Here is a 17,683-nt window from a genome sequence, read left to right as displayed (position 1 = left end):
CTAATCTTCAGTAATAATGTGAGTGCCTGCATAGAGTAAGCATTGGAAGATAACTGAGTTTGTGGCTGAAGCAGATGGAACCCTTTATAACACTGTCTGAGATAATGTGGGAGCTGCTTTCTCAGGCCCAGAGGGAAGGAAAGCACTCTTCTGCTTCTACAGAAGAAGGAGTATTGTATGATCTACCATGTCGCTCTCAGTCTCCACTCAAACTTCCCAAAGGACCGTTTGGCTGTGCAGAAGCCCTGGTTTATTTAATACAGAAGGACTTTTCTTTTTCTTCACCAATAATGTTTTGACCTTAGCTGAGATTGAGAAGTGCTTCATTCATTATGACTGCTTGGCAGTGATATAAAGGCATCCAGTGTTTAACAGGTCTTCTGAATGTACATTGCTTGGAAAGAAAGCTGAGCTTCTTCATGAGTAAACATCTGTCTTAGTCCCGTAATGCCTGGACAGCTGGAAAACATGCAGTGCATTGTGAGTGTGCTCAAAACTTCAGCCTTTAATATATCTCTTCACAAAACTCAATTTGTTCTACTTCTTGAATTGCTTTTCTTTGACCATGACACTTGAAGGGCTCTGCCTTGTGTGTTCCACAAGCCTGGATCTTGTACTAAGTTATGTTCTGTGCTTTCCGTTTGTGATGGTGCCAGGTATTGCAAACAGCACTGCGAGTGGTGGGGAACATGTTTCGTGTGGTTCCTCACTTTAGGGCTGAACTCAGTGAGCAGGCTGATGAGGTCTGTAAAGCATTTAGTCTATTTGGCCCATGGTCTAAAGTAGATCAGCTTACGGTCTGAACAGAAAGATAGAAAACATGATAAAGTGTGTGTGTGTTTTGTTTTCACGTGTAGAGAGATCTATACAGTGGTACTGTTTGCTTTCATTGGTCCAGGGAGTAGCATATTTGTGCCTCTGTTACTCTGTGCATTGTGGTGTTGTCGCTTTGCAGTCATTTCTTGATGAATTCAACAAGGGCAAGTGTAGAGTCTTGCATCTGGGGAAGAACAACCCCATATACCAGTACAGGTTGGGGGCTGACCTGCTGGACAATAGCGAAGGGGAAAGGGACCTGGGGGTCCTGGTGGATAGGAGGATGACCATGAGCCAACACTGTGCCCTTGTGGCTAAGAAGGCCAATGGCATCCTGGGGTGTATTAGAAAGGGTGTGGTTAGTAGGTCGAGAGAGGTCCTCCTTCCCCTCTACTCTGCCTTGGTGAGGCTGCATCTGGAATATTGTGTCCAGTTCTGGGCCCCTCAGTTCAAGAAGGACAGGGACCTGCTGGAGAGAGTCCAGTACAGAGCCACAAAGATGATTAAGGGAATGGAACATCTCTCTTATGAGGAGAGGCTGAGGGAGCTGGGACTCTTTAGCTTGGAGAAGAGGAGACTGAGGGGTGACCTCATCAATGTTTACAAATATGTAAAGGGTGAGTGTCAGGATAATGGAGCTAGGTTTTTTTCAGTGATGTCCAGTGATAGAACAAGGGTCGGTGGGTGTAAACTGGAGCATAGGGGGTTCCATGTGAGCATCAGGAAAAATTTCTTTACTGTGAGAGTGACAGATCACTGGAACAGGTTGCCCAGGGGGGTTGTGGAGTCTCCTATGTTGGAGATATTCAAGGCCCACCTGGACAAGTTCCTGTGTGATGTACTCTAGGTTACCCTGCTCTTGCAGGAGGGTTGGACTAGATGATCTTTTGAGGTCCCTTCCAACCCTTGGGATTCTGTGATTCTGTGATTCTGTGATTTGTGAAAACAGGAATTGAATAGACCTAATAATGCTATCATTAGTATGACTCCATTTCTGGAAACCTTTATCTATCTTGTTCAGGGCATGCTGGAGGTTAAAAGGCACCATCTCAGCAAGGGACACTAAGTAGCTGTGTCACCTCATGAGAAGTTGCAGTTATTCATTGCTGCCAAGTGGTGCATCCTGTCACCCTGTCAACACGTGTTGCCTCTTTTGTCCTGTTCTACTGATACTGGCAGTTCTCAAATGTCCTAAATGTCAGGGACTTCCTTCAAGACTAGTACCTTGATGGGATTACAAAAGAGAGGATATTGCAAATGCCCTCCCTGCATTTATAAGCCTGTATATATTAGACTAGGTGTTTGTGATTTATAAATGAGTGAAAATACTTTGTCACACTCCAAAGCTGCATTTAATGAGAATGGTATTGCAGATCTAACCCAAGAGAGCAATTATGATACAGTATCTTTTCCAAGAGAATTGAATGTAATCACCTGGAGGCTGTCCATATGAATACCTGTATGAAGTATGGCTGTCTGCTTCTTGGCAAGGGCATGCACTTCTGAGGTGTGGTGTTCCACTCTGTGGTGCCTGATCCTATGGATGCATAGGTAAATTTTTAGGTTACCTGTTGGACTTATTAGATGGCTTGGGTTTAATTTCTAGAGCATATTGGGTTGTTATGATCAAGTGAGGCAGAGGATACTGACAGTCTATGTAACTTCTAACAGCGAGGTACATGGTCAGCTTATGCAGCAGCTGATCAGTGTTTCGTGGAGCACTGCTTGATTGTGGGTGCCTAAAAAAGGACATCGGTGTCATGGGTGTCTAAAGTTTGCTGACTTTGTTTGGATTTTTGGCTAAATCTTCTCTGCTATTTTCTAGCTTCTTAAGCCATACTAACACCCACTTTATAGACTACTCCAAGGTTTTTCTTTTCTAGCCTTACATCCTTGGTCTGACACTTTATTTTGGAAAAAATGGGGATTAAGTGGCATTTCCTTGAATTCGCAAGTTCTAAAATAGTTGGTATTTCCTTGGAAGGAATGCTGTTAGGATGTTTGACAGTAATGAGTAAATCTAATGACCTTTGATTAAAGCCTGCTGCTGTACGATAATATAGACAAAGACAACTTTGAAGACAGATTCAGAAGACAGGAATTTAGAAACCATTTTCAACATTTCAGCCTACACAGATTACTAAATAAAGGATTTCAACAACTGAGGCAATGTTTTTGTTTGTAAAAGTGGGTGCTTAATACAGTCGGATGATGAATTAAGGACAGCCGGAATATATCAGAATATACTTTCCCACACACCCAGAACGATTCAGCATTAATACATTTTCATCCCTTTGTAATTATTTTCTCTTTGCAGCTCTTTCCAGATTGTTACCATCTGTAATTGTGACACTTTCACAAGAAAATTGATTTAGTCAATTCAGTTTCTGTGATTTTTATTATTGTTGTCATTGTTTCAATTCGAGAACCTTCTAACTTGGCTTGAATTCTTCAAACCTTTTATATTGTGCAACCAATAATCAGCTTTTCTTTTTTTTTGTCAGAAACCTGCTTTTTTTTTTTTTTTTTTTTTTTCTCTTAAAAGTTAAGATAGAGTTAGAGGCTCCCTAACTGACAATGGTCAAGTGTTCTGGTGACATTCCAATAAAGAGATGAGCAGTTTTGCAAATTAAAGAGATTGTGGACTAAGGAAGCAGTCATTAAATAGCTGTTTTTCAAAGTTGTGTATTGAACAATGGGGAAAATAGCTTTATTGTAAACATGTACGAATAAGGCAGGCTTTGGGGATGACTAAATTGAATTCTGTCAGAAAAAAGGTAGTTTGAGAAACTGTGTCCTTTGAAAACCCAGTCATTTGGTGCCAGTTATCTCCTGTGAGATGCTGAAGTGTGTTTCTCCTACTGAAGTCAAGGGGATTGATCCATTAACACATTCAGGAGCTATTGATAGAAATTATCATTGGTTTAATGAGACCATCAGAAAGTACGTGAAAGATTTTTTTTGTGTGTCTTTGAAACAACCCAAAACACACTATTTGAAATGAATCCATCTCCAATCAATTTTTCTATGCTGTATTTCAGTGAAAACTAGACTAAAACCAATTTTTGAATAATTTTGAAAATAACTTTTGAAAATGCCAATTCACAAAAACCAGCAGGGGTTACATTCTTGTTTAGTGAAGGCTAAGAAAAGACTGCTTCTGGTGAAATAAAAATGTCAGTGATTTTGAAAATTGCTTCAAAGTGATGTGAACATTTCCAATAAAATAATGGGGAAGCGTTTCTTCTGCAAGATGAAAAAAGAATTAGTGACGATTTTCCAGCAATGCTGTTTCAGTGACAAAAATGTTGTGGGGACTATTTTAATGTTAAATGTGTACTCTGTTGGGGAGGGAGGGGAGGGTTGGGAGAAAAACCTTCTCTGTGGCAGAGTTGAATTGTGTGATTGCATTGTTTGCTGATGCATGTAGCATAATATTTTTAAAGAAATACGCTTGCATATCTGAGTCACATGGATCTAGCTGCCTGTCGTCCAGTTGTTTTCCCAGTTTGTCTAAGCCTCCGTCCTGAATAAGTAGGTCATGTGCACGTTCTGGATTGTAGTGAACCCCAGGCTTTTGTGAACTTCTGGATTTGGCATGGGCCAAGATTTTTATGGATTTGCAATTTCCTGCAAGAGCTTTCTTGTACAAGCTGGTGTCTGTTGAAGGAGGTAATGGTTGATTGATCCTTATTCCAGCACTTCAGTGTGAGCACCAAAAGTTTTCCAGCCTCCGAAATCATCAATCTGATGGGCAAAGCAAAGTAAGACATTCTTTTACATAAAGATATGACATAGCAGATGTCATCTGCTATGATTACAGATAGGTGATATATTTTATGTATTGCTTATATTTCTGGGAGAAATGTGTGTTATTTTTACTCTGTCTCACTATTCAAAATAGTGATTTCAGTAGCACGTGAACATTAAATGTGTGTGTTAAGATCAGACCTTACATCTGTAGTGGCTGCAATGTGAAAGTCAAATATAAGAACAAATAGTGAAGTAATTTGCAGAGAAAACGTTGTGATGTTCTCAGCAGCTTCAGTGATGAAGCAATTGCTGTAGGTTAAAACAGTGGTTAAAGAGATGAGTGTACAGATGACATGATAAAAAAAAGGAAGAAAGAAGAGGCCTAGAGTATAATTTATTTGGAAATAGAGTAAAGACGAGAGGGTAGCATTGGCACCAAAAATGGTTTGAATGATGAGCCTTCCTGTAAGTGATGAATGTAGAATGGCTTGCTAATGATTAATGCATATTTCATATTAATAAATCATATTAATTGTTCTCTTCCTCTTTCCCTTTACATTTTATTTCTTCCTGTAGATAAAAAGCACTCCATATGGGTCCAAAACCAAAAAAGATGTCTAAGATGCTTGGGTCTAGGTAACGTTAAAGGTGATTTAGACCAAAATCTTACATTTCTTGTAAAACTACAAATCTGAGTTAGGTGTTGAGAATATTCTCATGTTTTACTAAAAGCTGGCTGCTTTATAATATGTAGCTTTTGTATCTTCGTACTGTTACATGACATTTCATTATTTACAGCCATTAATTGCTATGGCTGTAATGGATATGGATTACGACTCTTGTATCCCAATGGGACATAGCATTGAGATAAATATGAAAATACAAACTTTAAATAAAAAAAAAAAGGCAGAAGACAAGCACATTTTCCAGAATTTTTCTGAAACTGTAAAAGATACAGGATAACAAAAGAATTTAGGCCATATGTAGAAGATGTACTTATGAGCAGATAATGTAAAACATAATGTACATAGCATGATGTGAGTCAGGGACTATTTTGGAGTCAGAGTAATAACAGATTTGAAAAAAGCCTGAAGATTTGTCTGTTCATCCAAGACCTAAATCAGAGAAACTTGTTCCCTAACATTTCAGGTTTGTATGGGAACAAACCCTTGATGTAAGTCTGTATTTTGGAATCTAAGCATCTACTGAACACTCTTCTGAAACTCATAAAGGCACAAAGGACACCCCTTGGTAAAAAGGAGGGTAAGGTTATTGCAATGTTAGCCTGCAGTGAGTTCAGATTTGTTTCTCAGTTTGTCCTCAATGTCCTGAGGTAAGTTATGCAAAGAAATTGTACATAAGAGTGGGTAAATAGCCCCGCCCTGGTCCCTCAAATATTTTGAAGATAATTGTTGGGCACCAGGCACTTACTTGCCATTTCTGTCCTTGAAAATTATTCTCATTTATTAACTACAGTGAAAACACCCAAAAGACAATTTGCACAAGTGGTTTTCATCAGAAAACATTCCAGAGTACTGCAAAATATGCAGTCTTGCAAGCTGTTCCTCATGTGAAGTTCTACATGAAGTTAAGGTACTTGTGTTAGTAAGAACTGCTTACCTGAATAGGATGTTGGCGGATTAAGTCTTCAGTCCACTCCTGAAGTTTTCAGCTGCTTGTTTTTTTTTTCATATAGCTCCCTTTAATGGTCACCTCCAACCACTCCTGAGTTTAAGACATGAAGTTTAACAAGTTTTGTAAATTGAGATACTAAGAAAACCAGAGAGAAGTAGATTAGAATGGTCTGATTTGGATCATATTTTTTTACTCCTTTTACTGAGGAAGAGTGTGTTAGTGGAACTTAAAGTCCAGGCTGTTGTGTAGGTTTTAAAGTGGGGGTTGGTGCTGGTGAAGGTGGGCAGTTGTCATCTCCAGCAACCCTGTTGATTCCAATTCTAAAAAACTTAAGAAAGTTTTAAGGAGGTACTTCATGGTAAAAGAGGTGAAAATAAGCAAACTGTGGCCACTTTCTAGGCTGCTGGATCATTAAGAGAAGACCCAGATTTGGAAGTTCAAGTGGAAAAAATGAAGAAAATCAGAATCACAGAATGGTTGAGGCTGTAAGGGACCACTGGGGCTCATCTAGTCCAAACTTGCTGCTCAGACAGGGTCACCTCGAGCACATAGCCCAGGATTATGTCCAGACAGCTCTTGAATATGTCCAGTGAAGGAGATTCTACAGCCTTTCTGGGCATCCTAGTCCAATGCTGTCACCCTCATAGTAAAGTTCTTCTTCATTTCAGGTGGAACTTCTTGTGTTTTAGTCTATGCTCATTGCCTCTCATCATATCACCTGGTACCACTGACAAGAACCTGCCCCTATCCACCCTTCAGATACTTTATACATAATGATCAGATCTCCTCCCAGCCCTCTCTAGGCTGAACAGGCCCAGCTCCCTCAACCTTTTCTCCTATGAGAAACTCTCCAGACCCTTAATCATTCTAGTAGCCCTTTACTGGACTTGTTCCAGGAGCTCCATGCCTCTCTAGGTTGGGGAGCCCAGAACTGGACACAGCATTCCAGGTGAGAATTCACCAGGGCTGAGTAGAAAGGGAGGATTACCTCCCTCAACCTGCTGGCAATGCTCTAACACAGCCCAGGATACTATTGACCTTCTGGACCACAAGGGCGCATTGCTGGCTCACAGACAACTTGATGCCCACCAGGACCTCCGGGTCCTGCTCTGAAGAGGTATTTTCCAAAATATCAGCCCCCATCCTATACAATTACATGGAGTTATTCTTCCTCAAATTCAGGACCCTGCCTCTCTGCCCAATTCTCTAGGCTGTCTACACCATTCTGAATCGACAGCAGAGCACTCTGGGGTATCAGCCACTCCTCCGAGTTCCATATTGTCAGCCAGTAATTTTCACGGTGTCTTTTAAGCTCTTATTTCTCATGAGGAGTCTCCCATTTAAGGATTGATGACACCTAAGTCTGATTAATCTTTGGTATGTGAGGAAGTGGCAAAAATACATCCTTAAAAGAGTAAAGCCCTATTTCATTCATAGCATTATTTGATACACTACTACCTTTCCCTGATACTGCCTCTTGATAACTACTGAAACTGCCTTAGTGATGATAGGACTCAGGCTGGTCTTGTGTATGTACTAAAGAGCTTGGTGATGTCTTGAGGTTGGTGGAGAGTAGTGGGCTATTTGTTTCATCAGCAACGATAATTATGTTCTCAGCAAATTTATGAGTTTATTGACACTGTTGAATGTCACCTCTGTATCATCTAGAAGAAGGAGAAATACAGAATCTGTGAATAGAATTTTTGTTAATCTTATTATTCTTCCTTGTTAGCTCTAAAATAAGTTTTCAATACGAGATATTATAAAATGCATCTAATTAATTTGTGTTTAATGTTTTTGGTTTTGGTACTATCAAGATAGACATCATTTTAAATGTGTTCTAGGAAAAAGATCAGCACCCTGAATTATTTGTTGCAAATACACTGTAAAACCACCAACTTATTTTCTATCATTTGCAGACAAAGCCTGTTATCTCTGACTGTGCTGGTTTTAAGCATTAGGTGCATTTATTTTGGTGTATGGATTATTCATGACAGGCTCATTTCAGTTAGACAATGCTTGTGATATATAATGGATTATCCAGTTCATATGTTTGGGGTTTTTTTCTCCCTGTTTTCTCTTTGGGTGACTGAAGCTTTTTTCGAAGAAAGGAATAATGGTTAAAATTTGTGAAAACATCATGAGCCAAAAGTATTTCACAAATGGCCTGGAAATTATCTGCATACAATGAAGCATGCAACCCGGTGAATAATATCAGAGCCAACTCATTTAATTACTTGATTCTGAATTAGTTCACTGTTTGACCAGCTCTACTTATTTTATCCAACTAGTATGTGCTCTAGGCCAATTCTTTTTATTTCCTCACTGTAGCTCTATGTTGATCTGACTCCACTGACATTGACGGAATTCTAATTCCCATGCAGAGATGTAAATGATGAGAGACATACTCTCTGCATGCAATTGTCAAACAAACACAATCTGACTCCGTACTGGGTATTGTGTTTATGCTGCTCTAGTGCAGTAATGACAGCTGAGACTGGTTCAAATCTTGCCTTAATATCACAATGGCATCCCAGAGCTCAGTTATGGAGAATGGTTTACATGCAATGTTTATTTAAAAGAACATGAACAAATATTCTAAATGGTTTTGGTCTATTAGGTACTACTTCTTATTGACTAGAGTGATGACATGGCAGAAGATGACCCACTAGATTCTATTTGATGAGTTAACACTCGAGATTTGGAAGAATTTGAAGTTGTCTACTTTCTTGGCAATTACCCACAAGACTGAGATTTGAGAAAGCTTCTTGATGAGAAAAATGTAAGCAATGATTATACAAGAAGTGCCTGTCATGAAAAATCTTAGAGATTTTGGCTCGATGGTCAGAAAACAAACCCATTTCCTGTGAGTTTAGCAACTCTGTCATGAATTATCTCAGTTTGTTTAACACAATTTTCAAAGGTGTGTTTTTTGTTAATACTGTGTATGCTAAGTGCTACAATTTTCCTGACAGCTTGGATAAGAAGTGATGAACACAGTGAATAAGCTCCATCAAATAGGGCCAGGAATTATATCTGTTCTAGTAATGTCAGCTCATCTTAATATTGAATTACTTGGCACTATACCTTTATCACATTTTGGAGCTTTCTTTCCCTCTCCCCCTTCTTTCTCCAAAATTCCGCAACCCCCCAAAAAAGCCCTCCAAAGAATCATGTTGTCTTACACTTCTGTCACATTTCTGTATTCTTCTTGGTAGAATCCAAATGGATAGCAGACTCTTGAGGTATGGAATAGATTATCAAAGTTACAGTATTTCTCAAGTTTGTTCCTTGAGAAAGCTTCATCTTTTGGAGATCTGCAATAGATCGGCTTTTTCTTTTTTTTCTTTTCTTTTCCTTTCTTTTTTTTCTTTAATTCATCATTTCTTGGCAAGTTGCTTATTTTCCAGTGAATGCTATTGCCTTTACTGTAAATGACCATTCAGAACTTTGAGCACAGCAAGAATAATGTGTCTGTTTGGCTTGGAGACTTGAGCTTAGGGATAATCTTCTACCTCTTCTCGTACAAAGAGATCTGTTAACGAGCCAGCGCATTACTCAGATGCTGGCAGCAGAGCACCTGCATTTTAGAATGAGGCCTAATTTAAAAAATATCCATCAACTTGGTATGTCAGGTAACTGTACCTTACTGCAAATAAAAGTCCTATTTGCTAGGTCCTGAAGACTTAGTTCTTTTAGTATAGATTGTTCTGAAGTTTCAATAGGCATGATTTTTTAATTAAACACAAAGTATGTTTCCTGTGTTACTGGTAAAAATACTATTGGTACAAAGGAAAAAATCAGTTTTGTTCTATCTTTCATGATCTAAAATAGAATTCTTTTGCCTCCCAAACGGACTAAATCTGGAGGTCTGGATATTAGTGGAATCAAGTATGGTCTCAGCCTAGTTTTTTAACTAGGCTTATTTTCTTATGTGTATGTGGCAGGAGCTGGGGATGTGATATAAAAGTGAAGAAACTTTCCACAATTCATACGATCCCTCCAGCTCTGAGCTAATTGCACTTTCTAGTTTTCAGCCACTCATGCTGAGATGTTTTGGGTCCCTGTCAGTGCAGGGAGCTATTTAGATAAATCTATGTGTTTGTTTAGGCAAATCACAGAGCAGTAGTAGCTTGTGTAGTTTGGTATATATTTCAGAAGTAGGGTCTTCATTTGATTTATATCCACAGTTGCACATGAACATAACCTCTCTATTCAGCAGCTGTCCCTGCTGGGGAGAAGGGTAGAAGTTTGCAGGAATTACGGTGGTTGTCTTTTGGAATTTGGGAAAATTTGCACTAATTTAAGTAAACTCTTACTTTCTGCTGCTTTTAATAATGGGTATCGTGTTCCACATATATTGCCCACCTCAGCTGCAGGAGCATTCTATGTCTAGAAAGTAAGGAGCATTTTCCTTTTTTCAGAAAGTGAATTAGGGGCAGAGGAGTCATATATCCTCATGGAAGGGAACGGTCTTTAGCCACCATTAATCTGCTTCCATTCTGAGTATGACCATGCATGGGGATGTGGCTATGCAGGGAATTTACTTATCTGAAAATGGCTTACCTAATTTTTCACTTTCAGATAAGGTACTGAATGAGATTGTACTCTCATTAAGATATGAAGTGAGATGATGATCCAAGCAAGGCTGAGAGAAGCAGTCCTAGCAATCATGAAGTCACTTTATTGTTAACGGCATGTTGTGCAGTTTTTCCTTCAGTTTACCCCATCACTTTCTGTTAGGAAGATAGAGCCAGAACTGCTTCTGTAAATGAAAATAAAGTTCCTCTTCCCCTACCTCTGTGCTGTAGGTAGCATGACCATGTAGCAGAGGTTATGCCACCCAAGAAAGAGGCTCAATATCTGTATTAGCTGCCAGAGACAGACCAGAGTTCCACTGACAATTCAAATGGATCTTCTGGTTGGAGAACCTCCAGCTGAAACAGTCTTCTTTTGTCTGAGCTGAAGTCCTATTCTCTTTGAGTAGGGCTGTTCTCTGACTGCTACAAAGAAAATTTCTGTTTTGGCATTTTCCCTGATGTTTTTATGATACTCATTTTAATGTACTACACATTTTTCATTTTGGGACAGTGCTCAAAAATTTGCCCATAAATGCCACTTCAGCTGGGTGAATGCTGCTTTTTATCACTGCATTGCTAAAGGCATTTCTGTTGTTTTCCCACTGCATTGGTTCATTGATGTTGAAACTAATTTCAGCACAGGCACAATGGGTTAATATTTTCCTGCTTGTTTGTGTAGTGATTGCAGCTCTGAGACCAACCTGTAGCTGACAACAGAATACCAGCATTTTGTAAGAGGTACACATAAAGACCTGCACATATTTATGAGTGAAAAATTTGGGGGACAGAGGAATACAAGATGGGAAGGAGAAAAAACTATGGATATTGTTTGATGAAATACAGTTGAAAAGGAGAAACATTAATTTTCCCATTTCATGCCCTACACCATTTTTCACTCTGCAGCTTCTTGGCGCATGGAAAGGCCTCTTTGTTTCAATGCGCCTCGATAAGGAGTGTGCAACCTTCAATAGACTCAGCTGGGGTACGCAGCCCAGGGGTGCGTAATAATGGGTGCGTTGAAGAGGGGGTGAAGGCAAAGAGGCAGTGCATACCCATATTGTCCTGTGAACAGGTAGCACTGAACCATCTCATGGCACACTTCTATTTCAGCTTTTCCAAATAGAAATTAAATGACAACAGCCTCTTCTTTGGTCCCTTTAATTTCATCTTCATTCCAGATTAGCTGTACTGAACAGTGGGGGAAAAGAGGCAACCTTTTCTCCTCTGACCCACCTCTGTTAGAGGCTTATGCTGGTAGCACAGGAGAATTAATCCCCTTGCTTCACTGTTGGGGCTTGCCAGTGAGATTAGTCCAGTGAGATTAGGAACAGCAAGACAGCTTTAGTCCGTGTTGAGGCTGTCTTCAACCCCAGGGCTGCCGAGATTGTCTTTACAAGCTTCTGTATAAAAAGCCTCACCACAAAAATGCCTCTTTGTCTTTTAAACTAGCTTAAGCAGATATTGTAATTAAAAATTACCAATGGCAGTACATAGCAGGGCACTAGAAACCCTTTCTCTGTGGCGGTTTCTCAGCACAAATGCTTCTGTGTGGTTTGGTTGTGGTCACATGTTTGATTGACTTGGTTCCCAAGCTGATGTTCACAGTACTGTATTCATCTTGTTCAGATGACTGTGACATGCTGCCTGAACGCACTGATGCTGACAGTGAATGTGAGAAGAACCAGACAGTTGACAGCATCTCCATTTTTCAGAGCTGATGTAGGATGATCTGTCACATGATGCTAGGCCGCAGCCTGTCATTTATACAGCTACGACTGTAATGTGGGTAAAATGAGGAGAAATGAGAGAGAAGTGACAAGAGGAAAGAAAAGGGGGGGAGGGGAGAACACTATTGATACCCACCTCCTCTTACAAGATTGCACAGTATTTTTTTGTTTGAATGAATGCTATATTCATCCCATATCTCAGATCTACCTTCTATTTCTATGGGTTGGAACAGCACTGTCAGCTTGCCCATGCCTGCTGTTCAGGGTAGCGTGTCTGCCCAGGGCAGGTATCAGAGATCCTTCGATCTGATCCTGTGCCCCATCCATTATGGCTGGTAGAGAAGCATTTCTCATTGTTGCTTGGAGTGCACAAGCAACAGCAGCCAAAAACTATGGAGATTAAAAAAAACCTAAATATTGTGTCTAAATAGCCATACTCTCAAGCTGGGAGCTGTAACAGCCCTCGTATATTTTGTAGGAGGTACAGAGGAAGGAGACCCCTAATGATGTATTCAATACTGCCGTTAGGCACTTAAGATGGATTACAGGACTTTTTCTGGCAGGAGATTAATAGGTGATTTAAGCCACCTTTCCAGGGTAGGCAGTCTGTGGTCTTCATACCGTTACTGGGGAGACAAGTGTGGGGAACAAGTAACTGTGTATACAGTTCTTTAGGTGGATTTTCCCCTGTGCGTCAACTAATGCTGTTCCTTGTTTGGCTGTCCTTGCCTGTAATTTGGAAATAATAGTTCTTATAGCACTGGACTGCTCAGAGCTGCGTAGAGGAAACATAGCTACATTGTAAGGGCAGTACTCAGAAACGTATCTTCCACTTACCTTCTGCCTGTTTCCCCACCTATTTCCATATGACCCCAAACAGGAGGATGAACACAGCGGTAGAGGGCTGTGGCATGAGCTGCCCTATCCTAGTCTTTTTGCCTAGGACTTGTGAGCCTGAGCAATGTCTTGGGAGTCCCAGTTGTCCCACTACTTCAGTTTTACTCTAGGTAGTCTAAATGTACAGGGAACACGATGTGCACTGGCTACCACACTGGAAGCTTAGGAGAGAAGAGGAACAAGGCTTCTGTCCATTCCTTTCATTCTCTGTTCACCTTCTCACAAGCAAATGGAAAGTCAGTGCCACTCAGCTTACTCCTCTCTGGTTATGAGGGTCAGCCAGTTTGCACAGGGGTGCTTGTGTAAGGAAGGTGTTCTTGTGCATCCTTAAAGTCTTGCTTGAACCCATGAATAGTATTCTTCTGCCTAACTTGGGTTAAAAAGAAAGCCCCATGATGCATGTGGTAGTTCTGTGACAAATGTTACATTTTTCTTAGTATCATATTCTTCTGTTGAGATGACTGGGGCACCACCTTGACAATGATGAATTATTTACAGCAGACCAACAGCCATTTATCCTGTGGTACCATCTGCCATAAAGAGCACATTTTGTCTTAGCAGTTTCCTCCCTTTGTTATTCTTTGAAACAATATTTGAAGATTTGGAAGCAGTGAGGAATGGATAACCACCTCTGGGCCATGGTTTCAGTGGTATGTTCAGATGCTCCTGGACAACAGTGTTAAAGGTTAAATGCTCTTGGCATTTGATGGGAAAAACTCTAACAAAAGTGGACTGAATGATGCAAGCCTAGCACGAGCTTTAACTGTTTAGGATGTTTCCCATGTGCATCCTTGGCTGGTCTCCTTGGTATAAGGGTCATGTTGTGGGCAAGGAGGAGGTGTGACTGGAGCAGAGCTGGCAGATGGTCCCTTGAAGGTCGTTTCTTGTTGCTATCTCCTGTAGTGATGCCATATGCTGTGCAGGGGGATGTTTCCTTCCTCTTCTTGGAGTGTAAACTCATCAAAACAGTAAGTGCAGCATACCATCAACTCTCAGCTTTTGAAGTTTCTGAATAGGTCTGTGGCATTAAGACATTTTTTTAGTATGTTGTCAAAGAGTATATAAAATAAATATGTTTGAAAAGAAATTTAGAAACATCTGTCCATGATGAAGGTGGAGGTTTTCTCTTTAGTGATTAAACCTTTTTCTCCTGAAATACTCTTTCTGCCTATAAAATATTTTTTGTGGGGTTTTGTTTGTTTGCTTGTTTGTTGTTTTTATTTCTTTGTAACTTGTGAACATCCAGAGCATAGACAGTGTCACAGAAGAGATCTGGGGGAACTGAATGCCATCACTGCTTTTGGAATCCTGGCCACTCCTCTTAGCTCTGGGTAATGGCAAGTATTTCCAACAGAAAATACCTGAAGCAAATGACCATACCAACTGGGATTAAGCAGTGTATAAAACAGAAGAAGTTGGCTGTCCCCTGAATACCGTTGGTGTTTCTGAGCTGCTTGTGCAAATTTTGCTCCATCTCACAATGGATTCTTTCTAAAACTGAGAGTCCCATGGTGAAAGCATGTGAAAACCACTGTTGCTCTGTACAATACATGATCTTTAGAAAAATTCTTCCATTTCCCTCCCCGCCCTTTTTTTTTTAATTGTTACTAATAACATCAAGAGAAGATTTTTATCCTAAAGGAATAAATGGAGACATAAATGAGTTTAAAGGTACAAATCCTGTCATACTTCTTCAAGCAAATTTTTTTTTTAGCAGAGTATAAGGGAACAATTTATGAGTAAAGCAGTAGAGCAAGATGTATTTGTTCATTCAAATGACTTGAGCACTTCTAGGAAGGGCTTGACTGTTTTAGCATTATACCACCTAATGCCACTGGCATTGGTGTTTAATATCACTCAGTCATCGGTGCTGGCTGTGACCTGCAGACAATAACTATAAACCCAAGCTTCACAACTTTTTAGAGGGAGGAAAAGTTTTTGTGAAGTGATCCAATCCACTTTACCGGGACTAAGATAAAGATCTGAGAGTTTCTAGTAGCCAGGCCACCAATCCTCAAGGCTTTGTTCTACTCTTCTCTTTTTAGAGCTCTTTTTGCTCTTTAGGCTTCATTGACATACCTCTGTCAGTCTATTTACAATTTGCTATTAAAGCTATTCTTTGAACACAATGTTTCATGGGCTGCACAGCCGATAGGTGGGGTTAGGACTGCAAGGACTGTATGTGAAGTTAACAAATCAACTATTAAACCAGTGATATTTGGTACAACTATTTAAAGTTTTAATTTTTACCTATGGGCCATAATTGAACACGGGCAGTGTGTACAGTTACACAACTTTCTTAATATTAAATACTTATAATTAATTTATTCTTTATGTGAATAATAATCTAGCTGTGGATATAGCCTCATTTTGCTTAATTACTAACAGATGCCTTGTTAAATATCTACAGTTTTGGGGTGGAAGTTGGTGGTGGCATGTTCTACAAACTACATAGCTTATGTTGCTGAATTACCCTTTCCCTATCAGTGTTTTCTTGTTTGTATTCTAAAAAACATATCCAACATTCATGCAGCTTCCTTGGTCACTTCTGCCTCTGTAGCAGGGCAATGTTTTTGTAACTTGATAAGATCAGACGCATGGAAACTGCAAAGATTAAAGGAAAACAGTGGTCAAATTAAATTTTGATGTTTTTCTTTGACCTTGAAAGATTATCAAGCACATTCAGGTAGATGCAATGGGCAAAAAAATAGAAGGTGTGGAAATTTATAAATCCTAGTCTAACTTATGTTTATTTCATTTTCCCACTCTAGAATGGCAATTTGAAACATTGATGTGGTGGCATTCCTGACCAATGAAACTGCTGTTTTAGCTACTACCTGAGTGAAGAATAGGAGAAGTAGTAGAGACAACGTGCCTCAGCATTGCCTGGTCATTGTCGTTCTGGGGCTCCAACACTGCTTCCGTAGACAGAGACTTTGCAATTTTGGAAAGGATCTAGTTCTGAAAGAGAAAAAAAAAAGGGTACTAACGTCATCATAATGGTTAGATTCAGGAAGCAAAGAAAATAGCTTACACCTGCAATAGATCCACCAGTGTAGTGCCGGACTCTTGTAGTATGTCCTGTGAAATGTTTCATTTAGTAACAGCAAAAAAACAAATGATGTACCTTAAAATGCCCTTTTCCAGTTTCTTCTAACTCAGGTGAGCCATATTCTTGTCTGTTGTGAATTTGGACAGTGGATGGTTTGTGTATTTAGCTGCTTATATTAGGCATGAGTGCAATTCAGTTTAATTACTATTTTGTATTGGCTGGTGCAAAGCTCCATCACTTTTTTGCACTGATTTGTTGCACTAGAAGTCAGAGGAAGAATCAGCGAGATTGTGTCTAAATAGCAGCATAATTAATCTCCTATTATATAGCAACTTCATCTCATCCCACAGGACACACAAAGAATTAAAAAAGCCTGGTATAAGCGCAATGCAAAGACTGCTCACACATGCGTGATGACTACTTCTAGGATAGAGTATGGCAACTGTGTGATATCATATGTCACTAGTGCACAGTAGTAAAAACTACTTAAACTAATTTATTCAACAGAATCAGCAGCAAGACTTTTTTTTTTTCTCTTCATGTGGCAGAACCTGAGTTGGTATTCGGCTAGCATACTGGAGTTGATGTGCAAATGCTGGCACAAAAATTACTTTGGTCAGGCCTTTTATAATTCAACTAAAAAGTGAAGCCTTTAGCAGTATAGCATGTACTTTTAGCATGACTTACTTTGTAGTGTTTTTGCTGAAGGAAAAAGTGATCTCCTTCCTATGAAGAAGATACGGTATAGCCTGGCCTTCCTCTCTTTAGGGAATAGGGTTATAGCCAATAACCCAATATAGCCATAGTTTAAGATATGTTGCTGAGATTTCCTTAGGTTTCAGAAAATTTGTTGTTGACAGCAGCTCCTGTGTTTTGGCTGGGAATGTTGTGTACTAGAATTGGCATGGGATATGTTGTTGGTGGAGAATGATGCTAGAAAGACCTGGGGAACCCAGGTACCAAGCCCCATGTGGGTGATGAAAGCTGGGGAGATGCAGTTCAACCTCAGCAGAAACACTACTCCCTGGCTGAGTGTATTGGTGGAGCATCTCAATGTGAAAAGGCCACCTGTAGCACCTGCTCCCTATGCCTGTTTTCCCAAGCAGCCAGTTTCTTCATGAAGTGATGGTCTCTGTGTTAATGGGAGTGTATGACAATGTAATGTGACTTTTGGAAGGGTTACAGCAAGTTCTGAATGATACATGAAATGAGAAATCCCTTCC

General features: G+C 39.9%; 1 long non-coding RNA gene across 1 annotated transcript in view; it reads left to right on the top strand.

Moving 5' to 3' along the window:
- Window positions 1-17,683, top strand: part of LOC134163289 (uncharacterized) — a 160,343-nt gene that overhangs the window by 15,945 nt on the left and 126,715 nt on the right. The window contains exons 2-3 of the long non-coding RNA XR_009964677.1: window positions 14,655-14,739; window positions 16,180-16,390. This is a non-coding gene — a long non-coding RNA (uncharacterized LOC134163289). The remainder of the gene's footprint in view (window positions 1-14,654; window positions 14,740-16,179; window positions 16,391-17,683) is intronic.

This window comes from Pezoporus occidentalis, unplaced genomic scaffold (assembly GCF_034315485.1).
Source record: "Pezoporus occidentalis ecotype Australia unplaced genomic scaffold, CSIRO_AGI_Poc_V1 ctg2, whole genome shotgun sequence".
Lineage (NCBI taxonomy): Eukaryota > Metazoa > Chordata > Aves > Psittaciformes > Psittacidae > Pezoporus > Pezoporus occidentalis.
Note: the sequence above shows the minus strand (reverse complement) of the source record. Positions and strands in the feature narration are given on the sequence as shown.